The sequence below is a fragment of the Diorhabda sublineata genome, chromosome X, assembly GCF_026230105.1.
Source record: "Diorhabda sublineata isolate icDioSubl1.1 chromosome X, icDioSubl1.1, whole genome shotgun sequence".
Taxonomy (NCBI): Eukaryota; Metazoa; Arthropoda; class Insecta; order Coleoptera; family Chrysomelidae; genus Diorhabda; species Diorhabda sublineata.
In genome coordinates, this window is record NC_079485.1 from 22,414,259 (window position 1) to 22,439,210 (window position 24,952).

Genomic DNA, 24,952 nt, shown 5'->3' on the forward strand with positions numbered 1-24,952 from the left:
GAAATGAGAGTCTGTTCGCGATGATTGAAGGTCCACACATCAAATTCCGATTCTTGTGTAATAACTAGTTTTACCTAGTCACTTTTTTTGAAGGTTGAAAATTTCAGCTGAGTCAATACCTGAATAATTTTAAAATTCGATTTTTGATGGAGGTAAATAGAAAAAAAGAGAAAAGATGTGATATTCACGAAAACAAAAAAGGATCATGAAAAGCTGATCATGATAAAAGACTTAATTTCACGGATATTTAAGTATAGAAGCTACTAAAAATCGATACACTTCATTGTGTAGCTGGAATTCAATTATACACACTCTTTTAATGTTTGATTTAATCCTTTCGTGGCCCTATGATATTTTATAATTACCACATAGTTTATATACAATCAACATATCAGAAGTGGAGATTTTTTGATTTCTATATGAACCTATTTTTCTACTTCTTATTCTGAAATTACTTTCAATAGGACAAAGTACATTACACAGAAATTATTCTAATACTGAACTATTTAATTGTATTCATTAGTCTATTTTCCAGAAATATATATATATATATATATATATATATATATATGTCGTACGCCTAGGGAGTTGGCAGAATGCCGTCAGATGGAAGAATGTACCATCGAAATCACCTGTCTTCCAACTGCCTAAAATACATCTTTTTATTTAACAACATTATATTTGGGACGACTCCTACTAATATAATAATTTTCTCTAATTCAATTTTCACAATACATCTATCGAGCAGCATCTACTTTCATAATACATTTTTTTCGTTACTATTACTATTTTCATACAACTTTTATATGTTACACCTCGAACGGCTTCTATTTTCATAGAAAATTAGCCTAACCTAACCTAACCTAACGCATCTTTCAGTTTTTGTTTAAACTCATTTCGAATCACTACCCATTTTCTAACTACTTATGATCACGACTCGCAGAAAAAGTGGGTTTGGGCAGAACTAAAAGCGATTTACGATGAAAAGAAAACGCGACAGACTTTCTCTTAGCCGGGCAGTTGGAAGACAGGTAATTTTGGTGATACATTCTTCCATCTGCCGGCAGTCTGCAGAATGCCGGATTCTGCCCACTGCCTACGGCATATATACAAAACGACAAGTTAGACCAGGAAGTGTTCTAGCCACACATCAGTAGTAACATCATTATCACTTCCACAGTACAAGAATGTGGAATATGAGGTATTATATACATAAAATGGTACAGCTATTGCTCATGGCGATAGCCAGAAACTATATCAGGGAATTATTTAGAATTTTTCGTTGCGTGCAATGACGAATTTAAGTTCGCCCCGCTCTAGGCCCCGTTCGATGCGCCTTTTTTAATAAAATGGATTCCATTAATTTTTATTTCAAAATAACTTCTTTTTAATTAAGTATAGTTTTTAAATATAACTAATAAGTATGAAAGATAATAATAATAAGATTATATTGTAAAAATTAATTTTTGGGCTGGTTGAACTGCAGTAGACAGTAATGCAAGAGCATTAAGTCTATCTTGGCCCACGCTTTGCGTAAATATGTTTTTACTCTTTTTAGATAGGGAAAAGATCTTTCTCTTGGACAGTTTGTAGCCGGAATAATCGAAAAAATTCGGATAAACATCTCGAAGACTCCGTTATCAGTTGATAATGGAAATGAATACCTTCATTGCCTAACGTCTCTTTCAAATTTTTGTACTGACTAGTTTATTGGTCAGATATTTCAACTCTTTTGTATATGTTTCAGATAGATCATCAAGTTCTTCATATGAACTTTTACGACCGGCTAATTGTACACTATCAGAAGAACATTTAGAAGCATAAACATATCAAAAATATATGATAATAAATAAATAATCATAATAAATTAAAGGAATTTATATGTATATATATATATATATATATATATATATATATATATATATATATATATATATATATATATATATATATATATATATATATATCTGAGACCTTTTGATATAATTATGCTTCTAAATATTCTTGACTTTAAGTCTGATTTTTTTTTTAATAATTTTTCAAACGAAAGATAAAAATTGACGTTTCTACTTTTCTTTAAGTGTTTATCAAAATATTTTGATAGTGATAGAAATATTGATTAATTGAATTATTGATTCTGGTTACTATAGAATATCTGTGGAATTTGTCGAAAATAAATTCTTGGAATTGAAATGAAAAAAATATCTCATTTTTACTAGCAAATAAGTACTTACAAGTCTACGTATAGCTATGTAATCTTCAATACACTAGGCTTTTGACCACTCCAAACCTATTTCTATTGTTTTGTACAGCTTATGGTTATAAAAGAACAAGAGAAGCATGAAAAATTCTACTCGTATTAACTACCGAGTAGCCACAGCACATTTATGAATATTTTAGGAAATATTTAGATTTCTCTTCAATTATAATTAAAATGACCATACAAAGTTTTGGATTAGTAAGTAGGTTTTATCACTCTCTATTACATGAAATAAACTTTGAATTATTAATTTTTTCTATTAACTAATTTAGCACCATCTTTGACGCTCTTGTTTCTTTGCTAGCATTACCCATGCATTTACAAGTTAATTTGAAACGACCTTTGTGAAATCGTAGGTCAGGTAATTAATTTGGTGGAATTTATATCCCCTTCGATGTATATGTTACAATAATATTCTTAGAAGTTTTATACAATGTATGGATCAAAAATAACATGAATTCTTCAGGCATCTACTGATACTTACCTCCAATCGTAAATTATTCACTACGAAAGGTGAATGTCGTAATAAGGGCACATACAGCGAGGAAGAGAAATCATCAACTGCATTTAGGGTATTGCTCTCCCCCGTTACTAAACGATAAAGCCAAAAGTCGAGACCTTAACTTCACTTATACAGAGTCAGGTCCGGGATGAGACTAAATGCCATTCATTCTTGTTATTTTTGAATATCAACATTTTTGAACACATCTTTGAGTAGAGACTTTGCAAATAATTGCAACAAAGATGGTCACTAATTATGATAAAATGAGTCATTTTTACAGTACATCAATGAAAATATCATAATCAGTTTAGAAAGGATTTCATTGTTTCAGTTATATTTATATAGGGTATGTAAAAGCGTACATAAGTGCCAAATATCAATTTTTTATCCCTACAAATAACAAGCTGATAAAAAGTAACGAATTATTTGATAACTAGTAGTCAAGAAATTGAATTCAATTACTACAATAAAGCAAATACTCATTTGACACCCTGAACGCAATTGAAATTCGTTTTTAAAATTCCTAATTAATTGGGGAGAAAATAATCTCCAGTGATTTCTATCTGTGCTTTTAGCTACTTGAAATTCGCCTGTATTCTGTTGAAAAGTTTTCTTTTCAAGTAACCCTATAAAAAGAAGTCTAAAGGATAAAGATCTATGGATCTCGGTGGCAATTCAATCGACCTCTTCTACCACCCGTATTCAAACTACTTATCTACGAGGTCTGGCTATTAAATAACGAGACTAGTTCGGAAAAAGGGTTTTATTATAGAAATTATTCTACATTCGATTTCTCCCCTTCAATATATTTAGTCAAAGTTGGTGTGAGTCACTCAAAAATGTATTGCACACTGCAACTGGTGTATATAAAAAACACGTGGATATTAATGAGCGAGTCGATTCGAAGGCGAGACAAGACGATCCACCTGAAGAACCTTACGTTGGCATTTGTAGCAAAAGGAAAGTCGGTCATTTTGCCCACTCGGTGTATACATCTGACCAGCACCTAACCATTCGTGCGTTGAATAATGAGAGGAATTTCATTAAATAAACAAAGAACGTTCTTAAAGAATTTGTTGCATCGTATTCGTCGGAAAAAGGTTGATGATATAAGGCCGCTTGACATGATGCAAGATAAAAATACTGTATAGACGAATATTGCACGTCGCTTGATATTATGTCTCTTGCCATTGCATCATGGTTGCCACTAATCACAACTCCATAAATCAAAGTATTTCTGCCGCTGCTTTGCTAATAGACTCTGATGTACAGAAAATAGTACCCAGGCGATGGTAGGTCAGGCCACGGCTAGATATAACAAGGGGAAACATGAATTGAGCAATAGAATTAGACAAGAAAACATATGAAAATTAGTTGAGAAAGGATGAAGAAATATTTGAGAAACTCCTAAGAAAACAAAACGTGCAATGCAATGAAAATGGCACCAAACCGATACAGCTGCAAGAGATCTTGTATGTAACAATCAACTGAAGTTAGGCAATCAATAGTGACGAGATATGGATATTTGTGAATGACCCTAAAACCTGCGAATAAAGTCAGCAGGGGGTTAAACAGAATTTATACACATTTTTTACGAATTTGCTCAATGTGCCAACCTATTAATTTGTTATCTGGAATTGCTGCCCAAACATTAACCTTATATGAGTGTTGGCAATTTTGTTGACTTTTGGATTCTTATCACACTAGTAGTGTGGAAATTGAACATTCCTTCTCACGTTAAAATGACCATCCATAGAAAGCATATATTTTAAGAAATCTGGATCAAATTACGTACACTGTTTATACAACATTTTATTTCTGTATCATCTTTTCTTTGTCAAAAATAACTCCTAGATATTTACAGTTCTCACATCTCGCTACAATTTCGTTTTCTTTTTATTTTTTTTTTCTATGTTAATTTGCAGTTCCAATTTTCTGTACTCTCCCCGTGGTCATAGAAAATAATTTGATATAAAACATGAAAGTAGATGAATTATATGAAAACCCATGTCTTCGACTTACAACAATTTCGTCTTTTCAAAATTTATTTGAGTTATGTCCTGCTTCTTTTAAAAGTTTTTATCGTATGCTTCGTCTCATTTCAGGGTACTTCTTATCATCTAGAACCGTAACAAGAGCTTTGTCTACTGTCGGAAATTATTTTCCAAAAATGTCTTTCTTGCAAATGATATACTTTTTGACAGTTTTCCTGAAGATGTAAGTGCTATTTGAAACTTGCCACATATCTCTTTTCAAATAACTCTGTAAATCGTACATTTCCCAATACTAAACGTAATACTAACTATTAATGTTTTTCAATTAACTGCTAAAGGACCGATTTTTTCAGCATTTACGCGGCCCTTCTAAATTTTTCATAATTTCTTTATAACTATAACTAATAGGTGCACACTGCACCTTGCAAGTTTCGAATAAACTATACTTATTTTATTATTCTGCCTAGCATAAAAATAGACTATAACTAACTAATGAACTAAACTTATATTATAATAATATTTCCTTTATAAATGGTTCTTATTGGTTATTGAAAACGTCGTTTAATAGGTTTAGATATATTTTTATTTTCTTCTAGGAAACTTTTCTGCATTCAAAATTTGAATACATTTTGATCAACGATATCTAATTTTCCAAATATCAAATTTAAAAAATATAACTATTGATGACTTATGGGCATAACTATCGATAAATGACAGTTTTTCATAACAATCTTAGAGAAAATCAAGAGTTACGGATTAATGGGGTTATAAAAAAGGGAATCTATCTCTCCATGTACCCGTATTATCGATGAGGTCTCATTTTAGCACCAAAAATTCTCAATTCACATAATTCATACTTATTAATAATAATTAAGGCTATCATTACTTTATAACACCATCGGGATTTTGATTAGAAAATTTAACCTTAAACTCATGGGGTGTATTTAATTTCCAGTTTCCAAAACATACATTGTATGTTTTCATTACAATGTTGCAATTTTTCGGCAAAATCGTAAAAAAAAGTGAACAAATTTTTAGTTCGTCAACACCACTCATCTTGAATATTGCGTTACGAAAATTGTTTACTGAGCACACCCCAATTAATAGTCAGTTTTCTACATATGTTTCTGTTGGCCAAAGGAGTACTGGATAGTTCCATTCTATCTTGAAGCGACTGAAGGCCCGTATTTTCCGTGTTCGATTCGCCAGAACAAGATGAATCTTGTATCACACAAAGCATTTTCATATCCATATTGATTATGACAACACCGCAAACATCGTACAGTCCCGATATTGCTCTGTACATTTTTTTCATTTCCCAAGAAACTTTTTTTAATGGATCAGAAGAAGTCAAATAATTTAGAACCGTGGCTCTAAATGAGTTACCTTCAAATGACTATTTTGTGTGAAGTTTTGTTCATTTTTATAGATTCATTTCCAGAAATTAATAGCAATCGTCTCATCAGCAAAACCGACCAAGTCATCTGTTAAGTTGAATCCAAAAACTTTGTTTTTATATGAAGAATATGATATTTGCAAGAACCATACTTTGAGGTGGATTCTAATCATAATAATTTAATTGATTAACACCATTAAATTTCTCAGATTTTTTAAAATTTCTAGGAGAACTGTATAAAATTATACTGATTTGATAAATAACTACTTTTCACCCATAATCAAATATTCGAATGTCTCTATATCATTGTCTTCGCTGATATAGAACAATATGAGTATTTAATAATAAAAGTCACCTACCCCGTCTCTGTTCAATATAAACATAATCATCATAATCACACAACATGACCCCACAATTTCACCTGAATGTCCAAATCGAATTTTAGCTCCTTTACAACTTCTTTGGGATTACAGACGAAGCAAAGGAGATGTAATCTATTGACATAATTGGACATAATTGAACAGTTAATGCCAACGGGGAATCGGCTGATGGAGCTAACTCATTTGACATAGCACATTCAGCCACTCCAAACACCATTCCACAACAAAATATACCATATAGTTGATTATTTTTTTCTTTTCGTGTAGACAGATACGAGGTGAATCGAAAGAGTTATTTTTAAGATTTAGTGTGTAATTGAACAAAGTGATTTTGATTTTTCATGAATTTTCATGAAAATCGGAATAATATCATAATAATTATAAACTAAACTGTTTTTGCTTATGGATAAATTTAGTTAGAAAGTATGGAGAATCACGTAAATTGAACGGAGAATTTATGTAACAATAGCAAAATTATCATTATCAAATTTTGCTAGTATTTCGTTAAAGTGTTGACAAGTGCCCTTTTTTCTCTTCTAGTTATAACAGGAACACTTCATAACATGATAATACTCGATTTATTAACCTACTCCCATCTATACTTAAACGGAGTGTCACTTAATTTGTTAACAGTGCTCCATTTTGTCATATCACGCTTTTATTAATAAATAAATTGAATAAAACATATTTCTTGAGTCGTATCGATATTATTCTTCAACTACAAAATTGCTTGGCTCATTGAATGCTGATCTTCTATTATCTGCGATCTATGTCTTTACTTAGCGGTTTTTTCCGCGAGTATGTTTGAAAGTAGAATGATGACGAAATGATCTAAAAATGGAAATATGTTTGTTGGTTTGGAAGAGAATTGTGGACCTCTTATTTTTCTTCAAGAACTTTATGATTTATTTCATATTTTGTTGCTGTTGTTGATAAACTCTTATCTCTATACGTTTCTTAAAATATCAATTTTCAAATCATGGTTATAAACGGAACACTTTTAGTAACCTGATGTTCATTCTCCATCAATTTATCAATACGCGTAAAGAACATACAATGTGATTTTTTTTTGTTCAAGCCAAAACACCCCCATCTGGGAGTTGAAGTTGTTGAAGATGCACGATCACGACTGTCTGGGGACCGTAACTGACAAGACTGCCAATTTATTGTGGCATATTCGGTATTTATGAATACTCCGCAATTTGTACAGATGCAACGGGAGGATATACGCTTCGCTTTTTACCAATTTTTCTTTTCTCCTGAATATAAATTAAAATGTTTCAATATATTTATCGGCTGTCAAAAAATTGATAAGAAATATATTCAGGTTTTGCAAACCCAAGATTTTTTCTATATTATCAAGATATAATATGGACTGGAAATATTAATAGATTTTTGTGAGTAATCCTGAAAGATTTTGAAAATCTGGAATCAATTGTTCTAGAAGCAACTATAGTAAAGCTGGTATTATAGTGAAAGTATCAATTGAAAACCAAACAAACATTATAGTGTATTTTAAAAATCAACGGAACTGATTACATCATTTAAATACTCAATCTACACATAAAAAAGTTCCTAATATAGAAAAATTCGTACAATCTGTTTTAGACATTTCCTGGCTGTAATAGATGTAATTTATTAATAATTACTCAAAAGGTTCTGTTGTTTAACTCCGACGTGACCAGTTTTTGTGTTTCATCTAGGTTTTATTGAGATACAGCACGAACTAAGATTGAAAACCTCTATTGCCAAACAAAATAAAAATGAAATTAGTCAGCTACAAATTATACACGCGCTAGTGCCGCAGGGATCGCAACATTTAGTGTGTATTATAAACTACTTACGATAAGTACTATCTTGTTCACGATTTATTTGTATTTTCATATTTTCTAGTATTTTTCAAAGTACAATAGCTTTGTTTAAAGAGTTATAATAAGTTAAATGCTAATATTTTATTTTGCCATTGGAAAACGAAGAAGGTGAATACTAATGCTTGATTAAGTGGTAGCTACATTCCTAGTTATTCAAGTCTCCAATTATCAAAAGATTTATTTGCTTTTTTGCAGCGTCTGTTATATTAAAAATCATGAAAAATATGTGATTGCACAATTTTTTTGAGGAAATTATACCTGTATAATATGTGCTTATCTATATTGATACATATAACAATTCACTAATTTTTTATTATTTTGATAAAAGTTTCCTGAATGTTTTAAAATATGAATATAAACATAAAACTATACAATATTTGAAACTGCTTAAGAGGAGCATTTGCTACGTATTGCCATACATCAAGTTTACCCCTTAGCATGGTCAAATAGTATGAATCACGTTGGTAAAAAGGAAAACCGCTAAATAAGATTGTGATTTGGATACGATTATTGAAAGCTGTAACCGACAATAGTAGTAACGATAATCACAGTTTCGTATCAACAGAAGCGTTTTAATGAGGCACTGAATCATCACATTACCAGAAAAATTTATTCGTCAAATACTATATAATATAGCAGTGGTATATATATACACATCTCCAAAAGTCTTGGCCCCCTTGGTAATTTTTCGCAAGTTTATTTTAATTTGAGGATTTTTTGTTTGCAAATACTTGTTTATCTTATCATACAAATTAGAACAATTACAAAGCAAAAACTTGTATTCGTGTAGAAATAAGCAGAATTTTGTAAAATAAATCCGATAAAAAAAACAAAATAAAATCTTTTTTTAAGAAAAAAAATGGGGATACTGAAAATAACATAACTTAATAACTTGTGTTTCCACCTCTTCTTGTAATCAATTCACCAACGAGTCTTGGCATGCCACGAATTAGCTCATCAATAACATTATTGGGCATATTGTTCCACTCTTCTTGAACAGCTGCCGTTAGGTGCCGGAGAGTTAAAGGGTAGTTTTTTCTATTGGATATTGCTCTGCCAAGATAAACCCATACATGTTCGATGGGATTCATTTCTGGCGAGTTTGCTGGCCAGTTTAATCTTTGGATATTTCTCTTTTGTAGCATATTCTGTACCCTTGGTACGCGATGTGGTCTGGAATTATTATCTTGAAAAATGAGATTTGCTTCATACTAGTTGCGCAAAGGTTGCACGATTGCTTGGATAATGTTTTGAGCGTATATGGCACCGGTCATTGTTCGCTCAATAAGAATAAGTGGAGTGCGGCGACCATACATTATACCCCCATAAAACATAACTGATCCACCTTGATAAGGGACAACGCCTCTTGCGAAAATTAGTCGCTCTCGTCTACCTGGACCTCTCCAAATTCTTTCCCGGCGACTATCATTGTGGGCCAAATCGTGACTCGTCAGAAAATAAGACGTTCTGCCATTGGGGTAAAAGCCAATTCTTCGGCCCATTGGCGACGTTCAGCTCTATGTCGAGGTAGAAGTCTAGGTACCCTTAAAGGTCTTCTTGCCCTGAGATTTAAAGAATGTAACCTCCTTCTTATGGTACTTCTCGAAATTACTCTTCGGTAGGTATGCAAAAAATGACTTCGAGGGCTGTTACCGTTATTCTTCGGTTTCTTCGAGTGAAATTAGCCATATTCTGATCTTCTCTCTCTGAAGTCACTCTAAGTCGACCAGTAGTTCGCGGCATATTTAAACGCGATTTGAGAAACCCTCTTGGTGTAGGGCCACAATTCTTGCTCGATCAAATTGAGAAATCGGATTTCCTGGCATCTTAGACAAACTTCAACGAATACTTTATATACACACTACAATTCAAAACTGACTTCTTTACAAAATTCTGAATATTTTCATACGAAAACAAGTTTTTGCTTCTTAATTGCTTCCATGTGTATAATAAGGTAAGAAGGTATTTGTAAACAAAAAATGCTGAAATTAAAATAAATATATATAAATGATTTAAATCCTGCGACTGCTGACAGTACAATTCCAATATTTTTTAGCTATGAATAATATAGCTGGTTTACAGCAATTTTAGTTTGTTAAGCTATCTGTTTTATCTTACTATGGTTGCAACTCACTTAACAAAATATGCTCATCCTAAAATCTATCCTAATTCTGTAATCTGCTTATATCGATTATTTGAGGTATCAGTGAAATAGAGCTCAGTCGTTTTTATGATTCAGTATTTTAGAATTTCACTCTTTTATTTTTGATCCCCCAATACCGTCGTGAAATAAAAAATTGAACAAATAATATATGGTTATTTTATATTCATTGCCATGATCTTTACTATATATAATACGTTTTGTCAAGAATATTAGTTTTCTATTTAATCCATAGTAGTATCTGTATTTTTGCATATTTATTTGCGACAAATTCTCATCCAGAAAATTTCCAATTGATTTCTCGTGCTAAATGTTTTAGAAATAAATTGAAACGGCAGAGAGCAGCGAAAAGAAAAAAAGTTGATGCATTGGAATAACAGAGACCAACTCTCTATTGTTCGAAACACCCTTTCATTATCTTCTTCGTGCAATTCTTCCTTCTTATTATCTAAAGAAATAAATTTTACCGCACGTTTCGGAAGATGCCAATCTGCATACCAATTTCTCCACATTTAATTTCAAGCTATTTCGAAGCCCACCATAGAATAAGTCGCATATCTTGGGAAAGGACAATTTTAAATTAAAAAATGCAGTTCGATATGGAAAAATACCGTACAACTGTGTTTTTCACTCGGTTGAAAGTATTTGGGATTGAAAGGCACATCCGTTTCCATCCTACTTATAGGCACGTAAGTTATCTAGTATTATGAATTGCTTTAGATGTGATCAAATATTGATACAATTAATTTTTTTGAGCACAGGCTTCTATTGCAGCCTTACAATTGGTCACAGAGTCCTAAGACAATAACATGAGTGGGCGAGAGAAATACATGGGTAGTAAAGGTGGTGGATAAATGTACCACTAGATAATTTCAAATTTAAATTAAGGAATTTAGTTGTAGCGACAGAATTTTTTTTAATATAAAGTTGATTTGAGTTAGCAGCTTTTGCTACATGGAATGGAGTTTATTGTGTATTTTGTAGAACTACATCTATTCAAAGCTGCATTCATTTCCAGTAATGTTTCAAAATACGGCGTTTCTTATCCATTAAGAAATTTGTAAATTTGAGATATTCTCAAACCCCTTAATAAAATCTTTGTGTAATGAGTCCAAGGAAGTGACATACGATAATATAATATCATCTTGAAGCATTTGTGGTAATTCGAATAAGATTCAATTTAGTATTGTAGTTATGATTGTTAAGTTCACCAACTTATGTCGATATTATTGGTCATATCTTAATTAGGAGCGTCACATTCCAGAAGTACCACTGGTGCAATCTATAAGACAGATTTTGTATTACTGGATGCTGTATGTAAGTTGCGCAGTTAATTCCCAATAATCCTAGGCAGTTACAGTTTTGGGTAGGCTATGAAACTAAAATGACAATTAATCAAAGACAGTGCATCAGTGCAAAAGAAACAATGGAATAGATTTGCCAGTATAAAACCTTTCCGCGGTCTAATAAGATCGATTCTCATCTGGTATATTTTTCGAAATATGTAGGAAAGAAAATCTCTTTTCAGATATGACAACAAGTGGTTAGTTATCTGAGAATTACTGAGCTGATATTTAACATAAACAGCCCACGAGGACCTTCCTGGGTGAAACCAAGATTTTGTCTGATTAGTATTATTCTACGTTCTTCCATTCTCTTCCTATCTTGTTCATGCTGATCACTCGTAATTAAAGTAAACATTAGGAAAATCTTCTGTAAGATTTTACTCAATTTATTATTCATGTAAGATTAATCGTTTTAGCATTACTATTACTAAACTAACTTTCTTCTCCCATTCATATTACATAAATATCAGGAAAGAAGGTAATATAAGGTTCAATTTCTCGGTTATCCAAAGGATTAGCAGGACAATGAGTCATTCCAATTCCTATTCCGCAAACATTTGGCCGCTGTGCAAACCCGATTGACTTCTTTTGTGTATACACTGAAGCAAATATTTTAGTTCATTAAAGAAATGTTGAAATTTTCTTTCTTTTAATTAGTTCATAAAAAATTAATATATGGAAATTTTTTTGTCCTAATCTCTATTTGATATTATTGACTTTGAACTTGATTTATGAATTTTTAAAACACTGACAAATTTTCTCGGGCCTTTGTTTTTTGTGTAGTAAAGTGTATGATTTTTCTTGACTCATTAATTTTAAGAGTAGAAGTTTTGATTCCATGTAACTTATTTACTTTGGATACTCCGTTTGTTAACGCACGCCAATTTTTTTAATAATTTCCATTAATGATTACATACAATAATTTGAAAACTGTCAGCGATCCGAAAAATAAGAGGGGCTAGTAAACTATCAGATTAATGAAAGTTTGATAACAAAACATTGGAATTCAATTGAGATCGGTGATTAACGTTGGTTCTAGACAAGAGAATATGTGGCCACCCATGAAAAGATAAAATGAACTGAAGGTATTCCAATAGTTTATTTTTGACAAATTTTTCATGTCTCATGGAAATAATATTAATTTTGACTTAATACAATTATAACCTATTTTAGGATTGCTGTTTAATTTTATTATCTAGTTTAATTTTTACAATGTATACATGTAATGTATATTACGTACAACAGTTTTCACATGTACATTTTAAAAGGTAATTTCGTTATTCACTGCAGTTTTTTGTGTTTATTTTTTATTTTATTTGTGTCTTTATTCAGTCATTTGTGTGTTAGCTTCATAGTTTTTTACAAGCTTTTGTCAACAAATTGTAAACAATTTTTTGACAATAAAGCACTTCTCTCTCTATCTCTTTCTCTTTCCAAACTCTTCGCTCATTTATGGTTCATGTCAATATTAGATTCAACTTCTTTGAATCCGTAATTAATCTGACTTGACATGAGAAATTGTTTGTGCTTTTATTTCCTTTGATAAACTGAAGTTGGGATATAATTGCTTATATAAAACATTCTAGCCCTAGCCAATCTCTTAATATGATTATATCATACAGTGCAAATGATATTATCCTTTTCTTCCAGAACATTTGATAAGTTTCTTCCATTCACATCATACTTGTTATTTTTGTCGAACAAATGAAAAGCGTGAAAAATAGATCGAATTATTGTGACATTTTTCGTGGAACTTGTCAAAGCAGCAACTGAGAGCTCGCTAAAATGTTTGTACTTATACTTCGAATACCATTGAGAATAACTTAAATTTATTGTTATTGTTAATAACATATTAAAATAGTGGTGTCCCACTCATGGTCCTGAAAGAAGAGCCAATCCATGCAGCAAGATCCCATCTCCACAGAAAGCTAATTAAAGGTAAAACAGTTGCAGAATTTCCACATGAATTATCTCAAGAATGTATAAACAACAGCAGAAGATTATTATGCATAATTATTTGACATAAATAAAAAAAGACTGTATTCCATTTTCCATCATGTAAACCCCTCTGGCCATTCTTTATTCGATTAAGAAAAAATGGTCACAAAATCTTTCATTCTAGTTTCTCCAAATTTGATTATTAAAAACGGTTCTGAAATTATCAATAAATACAGAGAACTGAATATGACTGTTAAATTGATGTATTTATCTATCAAATATTTCCCTAATATACACCATTAGTTAAATTTTGCGTCATATTTTTATCATAATTCATTCCAGGTTAATTTGGAAAAATCAGTTTTCAGTTTTTTCTGTGTATGATAAAGTTTATTTCTTTATTCATATCCATAATATATAGTAAGCCCGATTTGATTGGAAACCGGCACGGAACATTAAAAAGTAAATCTCATACTAAGATCCGTGACCAATGTAGGGATTAATCTGAAATAATACTAGTGTCCGCAACGAATTCCCTCGACCCTTTGTCAAACCTTGTTTAATTTCGGCTAACCGTATTTCGAATTTTGGTTAGCAGTGAAGTGAATCTACATATGTTATAGTAGTCCTCTTTTTTCTAAGAGAAACTTACAATTTAGTATCATAAGATCGGGAATCTTTTACTTGTTATTGATTTAATTGAGAGTCAGTTTAATTTTAACAATAAAGAACGGAGTTATATATTCCACTATTTTACTAACTATATGAAATAGAGAAGGAAGCAGAAACTTGCACCATTCCGAATATATGATCTTTCTATACGCGAATACTTTTTAATGGTTATTGCAATTAAAGGTTCCTCTTTCATCTCTTATATTAATACGTTACTTTATAATTAAATAGGAAAAAATACTCAAGAAGAAATATTTCTGAAAGAAAAAGGAAATTGGCGCAGTTAGTAGGATTGGTGTATTTAGTAGAATTTGCGCAAGTTGTGAAATCGAGCTGCTAATACTATCTTGCGGTCTTCACTTACAACTCTAGTAGTAACTTCCACATTACGATATTTTAAGTGCAAATTGTTTCTACCCTTTCGAGGATCAACAACTAGATCAACCTTTCAGTGGCTTTCGGCAGAGATTTAGTTTTGTTAAAGTTAGTGCTGAATTTTTATCTTCTTGTCTCTGCTATACCTTTACTTGAAATTTGAAAATATAGAAATTAATATTCCATTAAAATATATAGATATATATTGCATTAAATTGCCTCCATTCATCATTGATTGGAATATTTTTAGATCCAATTATTAAAACATTTGTTGATGAAAATTTGAACCGATTTATCATTAGATATGAGAATTTAATAGAGCCATATAGATCTTTGACTGATGCTGATTTGAATGCACCTATAAAAGAATGTACTCAAGAGGAGACCGAGCAGCTGAAAGTAGAGTATCCAATACTTGACAAAAAATAAAAATTGTCCTATTTCAGTGATTAATAATGGTCAAACAAAGAATTTTAGCCTAACCAACCAATACCTTATCAGCCTATTTAAAAAAAATAAACATTTCGATCAGTATTTGATTCACCAAAAAATACCTTTAGACCAAATCAAGTTCCAGGCAATCATTTACCAAAACATGTTACCGATGGATGTTTACAACATCACAAAATTTCCCAAAAGTCGATAAATTGTCAATAACAATACTAATTTTTCAAAACAAATACAAATTCTAAACCAAATTTTGTTGCCGAAGAATTGACGAAGTTCATTTCGACGAAAATTTTGACATGGCCGCTTTTTACAAAAAAAAGAGATAGTAGAATTAAACGTTACTTCAGGTAAAAGTCGCAAAGTTAAACTATTAATTGCTATTGGTATCTCTAGGTCAATGATAAAACATAAAATTTTACTTCACGACTCAGACGATTACTTTGATGGAATTCTAGGTATTAAAAATCTTCTTGTTATGAACGTAAGCATATTCAAATCAACAATTAGTTAGTAGGGTCTCGTATGAAACTTCCATTTAAATATAGACAAACTGATTATACCGATTTTTTTTGATAGATTAGAAAGAAAAGTCAATTGAAAATTGTCAGTGTGAGCATAGTACAAATACTTAACGATAATATTGACAAAATGAAAAATTGTCACAATGAATTTGAAACTGATAAAGAGAGTAATGAGATGGAAGCTGGAAATAATTACGTATCATCAGAAACACCCTAAATTTTATATTTCTGAAAACAAGCAAAACTAAAACATTAATTATGACAAAATTTTCTGAAATTTTAAGTCGAGAATTGATGCCCGAATCACAACAAAATAGAAGATGGAAAATTTATGAAGCAATTAGTTGGTTCCTACAATAAAGACTGATGAATGTCATACATTCAGTTCAGAAAATATCAAAATTATGGAATTTTTCAATAATTATTTAATTGAGACAAGTAGGAATAGGAATAAAATCAATAATTCTAGGAATGTAGAAATGAAAGTTATGCGAGAGATTATATTAGTTCTGATACCGTAGATCTAATCATACAAATTAAACATTTGCTTATGTTAAAACAAAACTAAGAGAATATATACTTAAAAAATTCAAATAAACTACAGCAGCGGTTCTTAACCTATGTGTCGCGACCCAATTTTGGGTCGCGCTGAGTCGAATCAAAAAAGTTAGTAATACACCAAATAATAAGTAAAACCAACACCTCCTAGAAGAGTTATTCCCTAATACGATGCTTCGGTTTTACCGCTCTTCGCGAATGGCCTTCCGGAAGTGACGTCCTGAGGCTTTCTCTTCTAGGAGGTGTTGGTAATACGCACGCCATTGCTTTGCGTGCGCGCAAACGCAGTAAGCTCTCTGTCAAAAACTCGTTTCTGCGAATTGTGGTGTGAATAACACTGAAACGTGTAATAACAGTGAAACGTGAATACAAGCATTTTAGAGACAAATTTTGTCTTATTATTAATAGTGGAGTGATCAAGCTGCAGTGCGTATTGTAAAATTGTAATCACCCTAATAATGGCAAAACGTGACTACAAGGAAGCATTTCTAGAATCAGGTTTTACTTGCATTTATGATCGAGGAGTGAACAAGCTGCAATGCGTGTTGTGCAGTCAAATATTAAGTAATGAATCGATGAAACCGAACAAACTTAAAAGACATTTTAATGCAAAACATAAAAATTTTTCCTTTGAGGGAAAAGATCGTACTTTTTTCGAAAGAAAAGAAGCCCATTTAAAAAGACAGCGTTTGGATGCACCAAGTAGTAATGGTTTTATAAATTCTGCCAAACAAGCTACACTTCTTTTTATGCGGCTTGGCATATTGCAAGACAAAAGAAACCCCATAATATTGCTGAAAAACTTATAAAACCTGCTGCCATTGACATGGCACGTATCATGTGCGGAGATGAAAGTTCTAAGAAATTACAAAAGATACCATTATCAAATGATACAATTCGTTTACGAATTAATGATATGTCATTTGATATTCCTGCTATAAAAATTGCTGGTTTATTTAGTATTCAACTGGATAAAACGACAGATGTAAGTGAAGATGCTCAACTCATGATTTACGTGCGTTATCCAGGTTTAACAGATATACAGGAGGACATTTTATTTTGCAAACCAATGTCAACAACAACTAGAGGTGAAGATATTTTTCTTATGGTCGATTCGTTTTTTATAGAAGGATTAAATTGGAATCAGTGTTTCAGTATTTGCACCGACAGTGCAGCTGCCATGACAGCATCTCAAAAGGGATTTTCGACAAGAGCAAAACAAATGAATCCACAAATTATATTGATTCATTGGTTGTTACATAGACAAAATCTTGCTTCAAAAAAATTATCACCCGAATTATGTATCGTTTTGGATGAAATTGTTGCGGTAGTCAATTTTATCAAATCAAGAGCTAATAACTGTAGAATTGTGTTTCGAATTTGGTGCAGAATACGAACATTTATTATATTATTCTGAAGTTAGATGGCTGTTCCGGGGCAAAGTTGTTCAAAGAGTATTATCATTGCGGACAGAAGTCGAATTTTTTTGAGAGAAAAGAAACACCCATTAGCATCTAAATTCTCCGAGTTGAAGTGGATTACTCAAGTTGCTTATTTGTCAGATATTTTATTTGAAATAAATAATCTAAATATGTCTATGCAAGGACGTAATCATACTATTATTGAATTAACTGAAAAAATTACATGTCTTAAAAATAAACTCAAATTATGGAGAAATAAGATTGGAGTAAAGAAACTTGCTTCATTACCGACTTTTAATTTACTTGATGAAGACAATAATATGGATATCACAGATTTTGAAATACAGAAAATTATTATTAATCATTGAGAAAAACTAATAGCAGACTTTGATCGATATTTCCCTGCAGACGATGTTTTCAAATATAGTTGGATTCGAATGCCATTTAATTTTGATGTAAGTGATTTGCATGAGGAATTTGTTAATATTAATCAATTTCAAGAACAATTAATAGAAATACAAAGTGACTAAGCACTTCGATAAAATTTCTACAAAAACACTGAATCTTTATGTGCTTTCTGGTTAAAATTAAAAATCGAAAAGCCAATAATTGTTAAAGAAGCCCTAAAAGTATTATTGCCCTATTCAACAACATATATGTGTGAGGCTGGTTTATCAGCTCTGTGTGTAATCAAAAACAATTACCGGAACAAGTTAATTCCTGAAATAGATATAAGGTGCTCCTTGACAAGCATTCAAACAATGTTTGAAGATCTTTTAAAATGTATTCAAGCACAAGGTTCTCATTAAAACTGTATGACTTGCATTTAAAATTTAAAAGACTTAATATATAATATATTGATATTTCTTTTTTTTTAGGAATAAGTTAAAATGTCAATTATTTTCAAAAAGTTATAAATATATTTTAATTTGGTCAATAAAAACTATTAAAAACACTTGATTATTAATTAACTTTTCCTTGGATTGAAAAGTATTGTTTATCTTTATTATTAAAAAAATAAATAAAAAATTTGTAAGTTAAAAAAAATCATCATCGTAGGATTGAAGATTTTTTAGAAATACGATCTAAAATAAAGCAATGAAAAAATTTTGACTTTTTTTGGGTCGCGACATAACATATTTCTCAAATTTGGGTCGCAGCTTAAAAAGGTTAAGAACCACTGAACTACAGTAATTCATATAAACGTATTCTAATTGGGACAAACAAAAGAACAATTATAAGAGAATATTGGAGAAAATATTATACGTGTTACGTGAATATGAAGACATAGATTGACGCGCTACGAAATTTTCCTCTTCGAGAAAAAGATGAACCTAGATTCTTCAATTGAAAAGGTGAAGATGTGAAGAAAATAAACGAACTTCCAGAAGCAGTTTTCAAAATATCAATCATTGTTACTATGAATAGGGTCGGGCTGAACCTTGTGGAATACCATTTTTGTGAGCTTTTAAGTCAGATAGTCTATTGTTTATTTTAACTTTGAACCATCTATGTTGAAGTAAGTGTCTAATAAAGAATAGGCAGTTTCAGTATATATTTATTCTTCAGCGATATAACTGTTTAATTGTATAGTCATGTCAGGCGGTGCCGAATTCTCTAGTAATTTCGAAGAAGATCACAAAGCATTTACTTTTTAGTGCGAAAGCTCCATTGATTTTGCGTTCAAGATCAATGATTTTGTCTAACGTTGATCTTCCTGAACTGTAACCCCTCTGCTCCGGTATTATTAGGTTCCGTTTTTTCATTGTCCATAGTAATTTTTTTTCAATCATCCTGCCCATCACACATGTAAGAGAAATAGGGAGTAAGATTCGGGATTTGATTTGGGAGAATGTGATTTGTATATCTGGATTATTAGAGAATCTCGCCAAGTGAGCTCTTTCAGGAAAATTTTCAAGGAAGATTATAGGAATCTGATTAGAACTAGAAGAATAATTTTGAAGGATAATGATACTTCGTGATAGTCTGTCATATTTAGAGTGGATCATCAGTTCTCGCCTTGATTCGCCAAGTCGTTATGTACTTGGAAGTTTTTCATACTGATATGGCGGATATTCGTCTTACTTTTTGTCAAATTTCCGTCATTGTTCTAACTGAGTGTTACAAGACTCAGTCTTTCCATGATTTGCGTTTTCTATTTTTTATTATATATCTATATTTTGCTCGCAGTCTCAAAAACTCTACTTCGGATTGTATTTTTTTCAATCTTTTATATTTAAACAAAGGTTGTTGATAGCTTCGATGGCGGTTTTATATTCCACAATTGGGAAAGGATGCTTTTTATAATGATGGCTGGTTTTTCCGATTGACTTAGTTGCGGAATCAATGATGATATTTGTAAAGTGCTTTAGTGACTTATCAGAAAAAACTATGCAGTATTAGATTTTTTCTTTAATTAAGGACGAAAAACGACCCTAATCTCCATTTTTCAAATTCTATGTTGAAGCTTGGATATTATTACTACTACAACTACAAGTATTATGTATAATTATTGGATAGGGAATCTAGTAGATCTCCTATCGTACATCTAATTTTCATAGATATGTCTTTAGAATGTGGTTAAATTTTCATGAGCATATATATGAGGCAACCGATATTAGATCGAAATTAAGAACAAAAGGAGGGTCATATTCAGAGATAGCTTGTCTTACGGGTTCGATAAATGCTGATATATGAGCTGCATCTTTTTTCTTTTTTGTTTTTTTAGAAACTAATACAGTAGGCTTGCTAAAGGATCTGTTTGCAATTTATTCTCTTCGGCATTAAGTTGTGGAGATTGTTGGGTGACTTCATCGAATGTAAGTTTTGACGAATTCTGAGAGTAAGGAACTGCTTCCATAGAACCTTTTTGGGTTATTCTATTCTATTATGATCGATTAGTGAAAGTTCTTAGGTGATTGAGTGGGGGGTTGAAGAATGTGGATCTTTATTAGTCTGTTGAGCGTTGGATCTCTCCTCCGCGTTAGTTGGTTTTGTATTTTTGAGGAGTGTTTCAGATTGTGCGGTAGTGAGTGGTATTGGTTTCACTATTTGGAGCTATGGATTGGTTGGAAGTTGTAAAATTAGCTGCTAAATGTCCTGATTTTTCACATGTTAAAGAATCGTCTACGACAAATATTGTATAGGAGATGTCATCAAGATTCTGGTAGTGTGTTTGTTGGTGTGTTTATAAATACCTACTTATAGTCTGAAACTATCAATGTGACTGTATTCAGGAAGATTGAAGGTTATTTTTAAAAAAGACATGGAGGAGAGTGTTGTGATGTTCAAGTTATTTAGCTTGTTCAATATCAGATTATGAGGAATTATAGGGCTCAAATTTGAAAGTATAAGCCGGAATATTGGTATAACAATCTTTTAGCCTGTAGAATTTAATCATTGAATTTAATTTTCAAATAATGTTCGGTCATATATCCATTGAATATACTGACACTAGTTAAGTATATACACATCGGATTATGAGGAAAACATATTTTTGTTATAAATATAATTTCTCCTATTGGCATAAGGTAAGCTTGATTTTTTTTGTTATTAAAATAATTGCTTGGTCTTTTTTTGGAAATTGTTGATGAGTGAGAATTGATGAGTAGGTGTTTTGGGAGCTTCTGTAGTCAGGTATAATTTCCATCTTTATTATTAGAAGCCTGAGTAGGTACCTGTCTTCCAATTAGTATTTATTATATCTTACTTTAAAAACTGTGGTATTTAACATGATTTATAGTAAAGTAGACGAAATCATGCAGGTATTTACAAATAAACTAGTTTATGAGCCACTAACCTGTGCATGTATAAAACACTACTTTTCACCGTACTATTTATAAATGAGATTTCTATTATCAAAGAACACTGATAAATTAGAAGATTGCTGAGAGCTGACTCAAATGCTATTTACACATCAGTTGCGAGAGCCGAACCCGAAAGTGAATTTAGATTTGAGTACTCTGTATTTTAGCACTATTTGTCAAATTTTGAGGAATTACGAAAAAAACATATAATGAAAATAGGAACTCGTGTAAAAAAATTTACATTTTATATGTGGAATCTATCAATAATTTATAGAAGAAGAACATGTTTGCGCCATTGAAACTTATATGTCAAAAATATAAATTAATTAATAAATTTTCCAGATTATACTATTGTATTTTACAAATGCGGCAAGACTATTTGCTTGCAATAAAAACAGACATTTTAATATATGCATTTTTTGAAGACACATGGTTTCTGATGTAGCAAATCACGGTTGGGAAAACAATAGTAAAAAATTAAGATATTATACACTAGAACCAAAGGTGGTTTTGTATCTCTACGAGATCCTCAGCTTTTTATGAAATTAAGAAGTCTAAATATCGTAAAGACTAACTGCATATTTACTTGAAAATTGGTTTAGAGGACAACTTTTACCTAATATTTTACCATAAATTATGGACAGTTATAACAGTTACATCACTTGCGGAAATTCCATGCGATACCAAACTAATAGTTCAAATAATATCTGAAAACAATATAACTCTTCCTACGACCACCATCTTCTAGAACTATTTATATACTATTACTATATAGAGTGGGTATATCGGCAAAAGTAAAATCAGTATTACGAAAATGTAATCAAATTCCAAAACTTAGTTAAGACATTGTAACGACAGAAGAAAAAAATATAACAAAACAAAAGATTGCAGACTAGTCTGAACCTTTGAATTTGAAAGATTTAGTTTTTAATTTATTTCTGTTTTGACACACGTGTTCTGCTTTGGAATTTCGTGTTACGATGAAAAATCGATCAGAAACAACTAAATTAAATAGATAATTAGGATAATAATGATCTAACAGTAACAATTGATGTGAAAATCGTTAGAACTATAACTTTTCTCCAATTTCTAAGAAATCGCCTAATGACTCCCAAAATAATCAAAACCAAAGCGTTCCTAACCAAGTTTAGAATTAGAATCTCTAGCAACACCTCGCCAATATTTCCTCTTGATTGACTAGATGTGCCCTTAGAGTACATAAATGTTTAATGTAAATCTGCAACCTAACGGACTTTAAAGCATCAATGATGCAAAAGAACGAGTAAGGAATTGAGGAATGGTTGTGTCTATGAATGGAGATCAATCTTTATAAATAGACTTGCATGTGCGAGTATATCGGGTTGTTTTGGTCTGCTTATTCGGATCGATTCTCATAGCGTACTAAAAACTATTTTTAGGGGACAAAAATTTTGTATATATATATATATATATATATATATATATATATATATATATATATATATATATATATATATATAAATTTCTTTAATTTCTTATTTCTTAGACCTTTTGATATATTAATGCATCTAAATGTTTTTGATTTTAGGTCCCTTCTTTTTCAAAATTAGTTTTTTTGATAGTTTTTAAAATAATGATAAATTTTGACGTTTCGAGTTTTCTTTTAGTCTTCATCAAAGTTTAGAGATATATAAATTTGTACAGTATACTAGTTCTTATTGTAATCCTAATTTTTCATATATTCTTATGTTTAAAAGTTATTCTCAGTCTCAGTTCTCATTAAGACTTTCGGTTAAACAAAAATATCCTCTTGAAGTATTTTATCAACTTACTTTATATAATTAACCTCTTTGAAAGTTTATGGATACTATGTTGAATGTGACCCCCTAATCCCTACTGGCTCCGACCCTCTGTTAATGTGCAAGAGAAAGTAAGCCCATGATTAACCGAATTTAGAATACATGGAAATGTCATCGATGCAACAACTTGTAATATTTCATGATTAGAAACAATCATCTTTGGTAAGAAAAGGGATTTGAAGGAAATATCACATTTTTTTAATTTTTTATAGCATGCATACCTTGCTTCTGTAATTTCCAGTTAGAGTTGTTAATGAGGGCTATGAAGCATGGGATAATGTTTCCGTAATACTTTCAAAATGACAAAAAGTATAATCGTTCTTGGCTGCCATTTCCACTAATGTGTATTTTTTGAGTAATATAGACGATGATAGACCATTTTAAACTTGATTTTGGAGAGGGTGTTCCAAGCTCCACACACTCAATTGTATGGTCAAAGTACGGATACGAGACGATGCAACAAAGGTATGAAATTTGAGGCGAACCCATTCCCTTTCTGAATGTACTTTATTCTTGGTGACAGACCGCTTGAATGTTTATTTGGAGGTATCTTCCGTTGAATTTAGCGATCTATCTTTATTATGTTTTATCTCCATTTTGCTGAAAATTTATCCTGTAACTTACCTCAATATTTATGTTCCTGATGCTTTTTAGAGTCATCATGTAATTGAAAAATTCTTTAATATTCTGGGTCTGAATGTGAGTGAAGTAATTGCTGGGTTGAAATAAACTATTAAGCTCATCTTCCTCCATTTGAGACATTGTATGAGCTGGAGTATTCTGATACGATTTTCTCACATTATCAATTTTCTCTATATCTCAAATAACTCACCCAACTGAATTAATTAAAACTGTAGTCTGGAAAGTCGATACAAATAAAAAAAAAACAAATTACTTAATACCCTTCCGGTAATAAAAAATACAACTTTTTAATTAGAGTAAAACACCCTATGGAGCGAGCTTATTTCTTAACTAATTTTTCTTTCCGCAATGAAAGTACAGTGGAAAAAGCATTTCCATTCGTAAAATTTACAGATGATAAAATTTCTCCGGAGTGCAGATAATTAAAAATGCTGTGGACTGAAGAAGAATGGGTGTTCTCACCCTATCTACGGAGAACAGGGGTTGAGGTGCACTATATATCCAGTCCATGAAATGATTGTTCAATATACTAAATACAACAAATATATCAAATTCCATAAAAATTTCATCTATATTTTGTAGAGAAGAACAAACAATTTTTTCTTGATTTGTGGTGTCTCGATATTTGTTTAAATCCGAAATAACACTTGAATATTTATATTTTAATATTCAATTACCGCAATCGTAACAAAATACGATGTTCAGTTTTATTTCTTAATTGATTACAATTTTTATTTATGCTTTTCTTGAATGTTATTTATCATTTTTTCCGAATAAATATTTTCGTTTAATATATATATATATATATATATATATATATA